Source organism: Pangasianodon hypophthalmus, chromosome 13 (genome assembly GCF_027358585.1).
Source record: "Pangasianodon hypophthalmus isolate fPanHyp1 chromosome 13, fPanHyp1.pri, whole genome shotgun sequence".
NCBI lineage: Eukaryota > Metazoa > Chordata > Actinopteri > Siluriformes > Pangasiidae > Pangasianodon > Pangasianodon hypophthalmus.
This window is the reverse complement of record NC_069722.1, coordinates 12,106,558-12,113,393: the sequence shown is the minus strand read 5'-3', so window position 1 is coordinate 12,113,393 and position 6,836 is coordinate 12,106,558.

Here is a 6,836-nt window from a genome sequence, read left to right as displayed (position 1 = left end):
TGGATATTACAATGGATATAATATGTATAACATTCTGAAAGTGATATAACATGTAAGTAGGTAGCATTGGAATCACTCTCCCTGCAGCTAAATATTAAATTGTGTTCTTTTGGGTATAAAGCGCATTATATGGATTTCTCAACACCATTGTCATACCTTATATTACAGGTAGAGTGAATAGGAAGTGTTGGAGGGGCTTACAGTGTTTAAAAGTCTTAGGTGTTCATTAATTCTTTTAAAAAATTTGTCTTAGATATTTTCTGCATTAGTGTTTCAGTGGAAAAGAGCAAAAAATTAAACGTATGTTGTTAAAGAAAGAGCACTTTTCAGATTAAAAAAAAACATCATGAGGGCTGTCTATTACCTGCAGAAACATTTAAGACAGGCAAAGTCTGCAGCAGAACTCAGTGATGTTTGGAACAACCTACCAGATAATTTCATTATAAAACTGCACAAGTGTGTACCTAAAAAAATTGATAACACTAAATATAGTGTAATCTAAATATAATTCATTTCTATATTTTTTAAGGCATCTTTACTTCACAGGTTTTCTTCACATGTGCCACAGACTTTTGAGCACTGCTGTATATTCCTGTAAATACAACCTGCAGAAACTTTGCTGTGGATCCTGGTAGCCTAAGAAATGTACCTAAATTTCGGCAGCAGGAAACATTATTGTGGCTACGTAAACCAATCTAAAAAATGAAAGTTTATAATACAATTCATGATGTATGAGCTTGAATTTAACTGCATATGTAAGACACTAGGTAAAGACATAGTAATAGCTCAGATACAAAGACTAAGTTTACACCTTGTCTTATCATGCATCTTGTATTTTGAGTGTATTTTGATATGATTTGAATCACATACATTTACACTTGTAAGCAATTTGTCTCTGATCAGTCAAACTGAAATGGATTCACTATATCATGTTAATATTCACATCATACAGGACCACTAACTTCCTGTGTTGTTCCACATTATCAGTTGGATTCTGCCATAAATTCTTACTTCAGCAGTCATTGTGTGATTTTGGTTGTCGGCTGTGGCTTGGGAAGACGGAAAAATACAGCTTGGTCTGACCAGCTCCAAGCTGCCAAAACACAGGATGAGCTTTAATATTATACAACAGTTAGTTCTGTCCACTAATTTGATTGGACATGTGGCATTCCAAGAGTGCTGATATTTAGTATAACAGCACTAGTACATTTCAAGTGAAATGTATCACATATCACTTCACTTGCCTGTGTTTGCTACATAAAAATCCAATTCTAGATATAGTTTGTTACACTGAAACCGTTACTACACTTATTACGGGCTGACAGTCAGTCTGTGCGTTGGCATGGAAACACACAAAGCTCAATCCAGCTTGTTGCTTCTTTGGGAACTATTTTCATTGACGGAACAAAAACAAAATACTTGGCCATATTGTGCCTGAAATGTCAGCTACTTGATATTAATTTCTTGTTTATAGAGCTGTTGTATAAAAACAACATCATACTTGCAATCATGCTGTTCTGTGGCAATATAATATATTTAATTGCTTTCACTACTAAACCTTTTAAGGAATTAAAATGTTAATACCTTGGCTAAAGGATTTTGATTTTGTGTTAGAGAATGTGTATATAAAGAATTTATATAGAATTTAGAATATATAATATAGGCACTCACTGCCCACTTTATTAGGAACGGTCTAGTATCGGTTGAAGCTGTGCCCTCTGTAACTTCAGATCCCTATTCTTAGCTGCTAGGATTGGAAACTTATGTGGTCTTCTGCTGTTGTAGCCTATCCACCTCAAGGTTTGACATGCATTCTGAGATGCTTTTCTGCTTACCACAGTTGTATAGAGTGAATATTTTATCTACTGTAGCCTTCTGACAGCTAAAATCAGTCTGGCCAGCTAAAATCAGTTGTTTCTGCCCACTGAAATAAAAAAAATAAAAAAATCACTGAGATAACATTTTCCCCCATTCTGATTTTCTGATTTAATGTGAATATTAACTAAAGCTCTTGAGTGGTACCTTAATGATTTTATACTTTGGGCTGCTGCTACATTATATATATATATATATATATATATATATATATATATATATATATATATATATATATATATATATATATATATATGTAGAGAGAGAGAGAGAGAGAAAACCTTACTGGATTTATATGTTGATATCTGTTAATGAGCAACATCTTTAAGATGTGAGAGATTAGTGTAGCATGTGGTAATGGTGTGGTAATGGTGACACATTAAAAGGCATGCACAAACAGTGTGACACATCTGCACATATGCCTACATACACACTCTGTTGCCAGGCGTGCCAGGCTGCCATTTCCAGCTTAGCCTGAGCTACAAATGTCTCATGTTGGTGCCATTTCCTCAGTTTCCCACTGCAGCATTCAGGCTGCGGAGACGGAAAAACACTTAGTGATGCACACTTGTACCCTCTCAAGATTTCTGCCCTAATCCTGTTTTGTGTGGAGTGTGGATAAATGCACTTGCCACTTAGCCATACACACGCACACACATACACACACACACACACCCACACCAGTGATGGGCAGTGTACGGTCTTATTTGTCCCATGATGAGATTCCAGAGCACATTCTTGTTCAAGAACGTGTGAGAAGCCTTGACATTCCACATCATTAGCATAGTCAGAGTGCACCTCTTCAGGGCCAGTCTAAAAAAAATAACATAAAGGGAGATATTTGTGGAAGGAGGAAAGGCGAGACGCAGCGGGTAAGACACAATTGTTTTGATGAGAGCGAGAGACTGGGAGGTAGAGAGAAAGACAGAGAGAGAGAGGGAGAGTTGAAAAAAGCTTGGTTTTTCTTTCTGAAAGGATTCCCTGTGAGCGGCTCTAATGACTGCGGAAACCCCCTGCTGTGAGAGCTGGCACGGCCGAGTGTGAGGCCTGTCACCACGTCACCACTGGCATGCACACCCACATACACTCTTACACACCCACACACACACATCTACAGGCAATCTAAGAGCAATGCTCACTGTTGCCCATGCTGTAGAACCTTACACTAAAATTGGTTGGTTAAATGTCAGCACCAATCATTTAATAATCATGTTTCTTTCAGTGAGGTCTCATTCTATCCATTAACGAATAAAAAAAACAGACAGAAATCTTCACTTGTTCAAGACACACAGCTCAGCTCTCTAACTCACAGTGATAGATATACACATGCATATGTGTGTGTGTGCGAGAGAGAGAGAGATAGAGAGAGAGAGAGAGAGAGAGAGACAGGGGTAGAGATAGATCTTGTCTGCATGTAAAAACAAGCCATATTGACAGAGAGAGCAAGAGAGAGAGAGAGAGAGAGACACACAGCCTGTACGCTTCATGCTGACAGCTGCCTCGCTCTCTGCTACAGCAAACAGACACATGCACAGAGCCACAGTCTCTCTTCCATTTGCCTTCAGTCTTGCCAGCTAGCATTCACATACCCTTATATGGTTATGTCCATATATGGAAACTGGCGTTGCTACTGGCTTTGAGTCTCATTGTTGCATTCAGTGGATGATTTCACTTGGATAATGTAGATTTGTACCTAAGTAATGCTGCTGTAATCAAAAAATCAGATACCAAAAGAGGATGGGTTCCTTTTTAAATCTGGTTTCTCTCAAGGTTTCTTCCTCATGTCATTTCAGGGAGTTTTCCCTTGCCAATCTAGACACTGGCTTGCTCATTAAAGAACTAAATCTACATCTAGATTTCTGTTACAACGTCTACAAATAAAATGAGTCATAGAATAAGAAGTACCAGGGTCACTGGTAAAGATGAAGACACATTATGAGTAGTTTGGCCATGTGGTATTTTAAAAATCACTGTTCATAATATTTACAATACTGCACGGCCTTTTTCTAAATTGTGTTTGGTTTAATGTAATATTGGGTCAGAATTATCCCTCATACATCATTTGCTGTGAATTGTGAATTTCAGTCCTTTTGATCAATGTATAGCCGGCTAATTATGCATGAGACAAGTCGAGAGAAAAATGGGGGGAAGCATTTTTTGTCTTTATAATCAACATAATCCATATGTTATGTGTTAATTGAGCAAATTAATGATTTGTTCTAAATAAATGTGCATATTTATTTCATAACAGAAGCAATGAAGTCAACATACCATCAATTACTTTTCTTAAACAAGCCTTAATCCTGAAGTTTGCAGTTAAAAAGCGGTAAAGAGAGAAAATGCTGAACTGGTAAAACTGGCGAAGAGAAGCATTAGGCACAGTGACACACAGAATGAGTAGACTAGTCGGCGCCCCAGCATCTTTCTCTTTTTCCTGACTGCATGATTCGGTAACTGCATGAGTGTTTACTTGTTGTTGGACCTGATGTGAGACTTGGCCAGGGACCTACAGAATGAATTCCCTGGTAACCATTGCCAAGGAAATGGCCTGCTGGTAGTTGCGTAGCAAGACCGCTGGGAAATTTCCCAAGCTTAGAGGCTTCATTAGTTCATTCACTTGCGTTGGTTTATTTCAGCTTATTGAAATTCATATGTTCTCAGAAATTGGCTGCTCCAAGAGCCACTCTTGAATCAATATATTGCTGTCCTGTAATGTATTTTTAATGAATCATACAGTATTCATCTAATTGCAGTGAGTTAGAGAAGATGAATGAATTGGTATGAAATGTTACTTTACATAATACATTATCTTTGGCTTTTTGAACATATATGACAATGACAAGTAGCAACAAAATAAATATACCTCGCCTACTGAATAAACCAGATGTAGTAGAAATCTATAACCTCTCCTCAGTCATTCCATTCAGTCAATGTCTATGTGTATTCATATATCTCCACACAGCAGGCTCACTGACTGTGTGCTTATGTGTCAGCTGGATGGAGTGCCTGCTCCAGGCTTCACCTTGCCATGCTAATCTAGGGGAGCTGTAGAAAAAGAGCTGACTGTGCATTTTCAGGCCATAATCCAGCCCTGGGCGGCTGAGAATAATCCACGGTAAAGGGCGTCTTTTAGAGGGACGCTCACCGTTCCAGCATGCCTGATCTCACACAGCTGCTCCCCAGGACAGCCTGAGCAGCTCTTTCTGACTCCAAGCCAAGAGCACCCAGCCAGCTCTGATTAAATGAAGTGACACCAAATCTCCTCATCTGGCTTCAGATCAGTTCGAGCCATCTGCGTAAGTTTCAGTTACGGTCAACCAGACGAGGGACTGAACTCCATGCTTCCAAGAACTGTCTGGTCTAAAGGCAATACTGAATTTATGAGTGAATCATTACATTACAATGGTTTACTCTGACGTAGTCACTGAAACCAGAAACCACTCCAAGCTAAATAACAGTTCATCCGCCCAAGTGGTGTCTATGAGACAATGATTCAAGAATGAGAAGCACCTATGATAAATGCGGTATTTGTTGGACACATTCAGGGTATAATTGCCTCTTGAGATGAGAAAAGGCATTGTTATGTGAGAAATGTTTACTGTGGTAAAGAGATTCAGCTTTATGTCACTCCTGCAAATGCCAGTCTTGGGTGAGACATGTGCAGAGCCCATCACAATCCCTTAAAGGCATGGACGATTTGGATTTGACCCGTTGTCATCAGAAAGCCTTGTGGGTTATGAGAGACATAGAAATGTTGAAGTTCTTTATAGCTGCAAAGATTCCCCTCCCACACAAAACTGCACCTCACTGACCATCAGTAGGTAGGTGTTCTCAGGGCAGAAGTGTGATTAGAGGCAGCCTGGGAACAGAAATTTTACAAAATTTTACAAAAATTGCCTCTGACTAATTAAATGTCAGTGTAATGAGTACATTTATTTAAATTTGTACGCATGTACGCATTTCAGTAAGTGTATTTTCTTTAATATACTCAAGTTTCATTTTAGAGGAGGCATACTTCTCCCACATACAACTGAAAATTAATGTTTTTCATCATTTACATTTTCCTTCTTATTTTTCCATAAGCCCTTTAAACTAAGCCTGTGTTAAACTCAAAGCAAAAAAAATAATAATAAAAAAAAGGTGGATCAGATATCTTTAAAAAAAAGAGAGAATCATGTTACAAATATAATATTTGAAAACGAATTGCTTGTAGCACAACAGCATAAAGCAGATTAAAAAAAAGGTTAAAGATTTTATTTTGAAAATAGTAACATATAAAGAGACTTGACTGTACTTTCTGTTAGGATTGCTTTTATTATATTTATACTTTATTATATTTTTTTTTATTTGCAGTGTAAATAATTTTTGTGTGAAAGACAGTATTGCGTAAGCCACGTTTTTTGCCCTGTATTTTTAAATGAAGAAAAAAAAAAGAAAAAAAAAAAAAATCAAACGAATCAATATCAGCTGATAGACAAAGTCTCAGTATGAGTGTGGCTATGTGAAAAGGAACGGTGGTATGCTCTCATCTCTACATGATACAAATAGGTTTTTTTGCCTAGCTACCAAATCAATCTATAGTACTTAGGCACATTTTAACTTCATTTATTACATTTAAAATTTAAATTTAAAATAAAATCCCTACCATATTACAAGCACTTAAAGATGGCTTCTTAGTCTTATTTAGTCTTACATACTCAAAGGTTATTTAAATGCAAATCTGATTCCATGGAATATTCTGAAGAAACCAAATGAAAAGGCAGATGTGTTTGGATTTTGTTCAAATTCACAAGAAAATCATTAAATCATTCACAAGTGCCAGACCATGATAAAAATCACTTGACTTGTAATCCCAAGTGAAATCTTTTACTCTTTCATTGAATTATGACTCACTACTTCTGAATCAGACCTAGACACAAGACCCATACATTTACTTAAGCGCACCTTTTTTCTGTACTTTT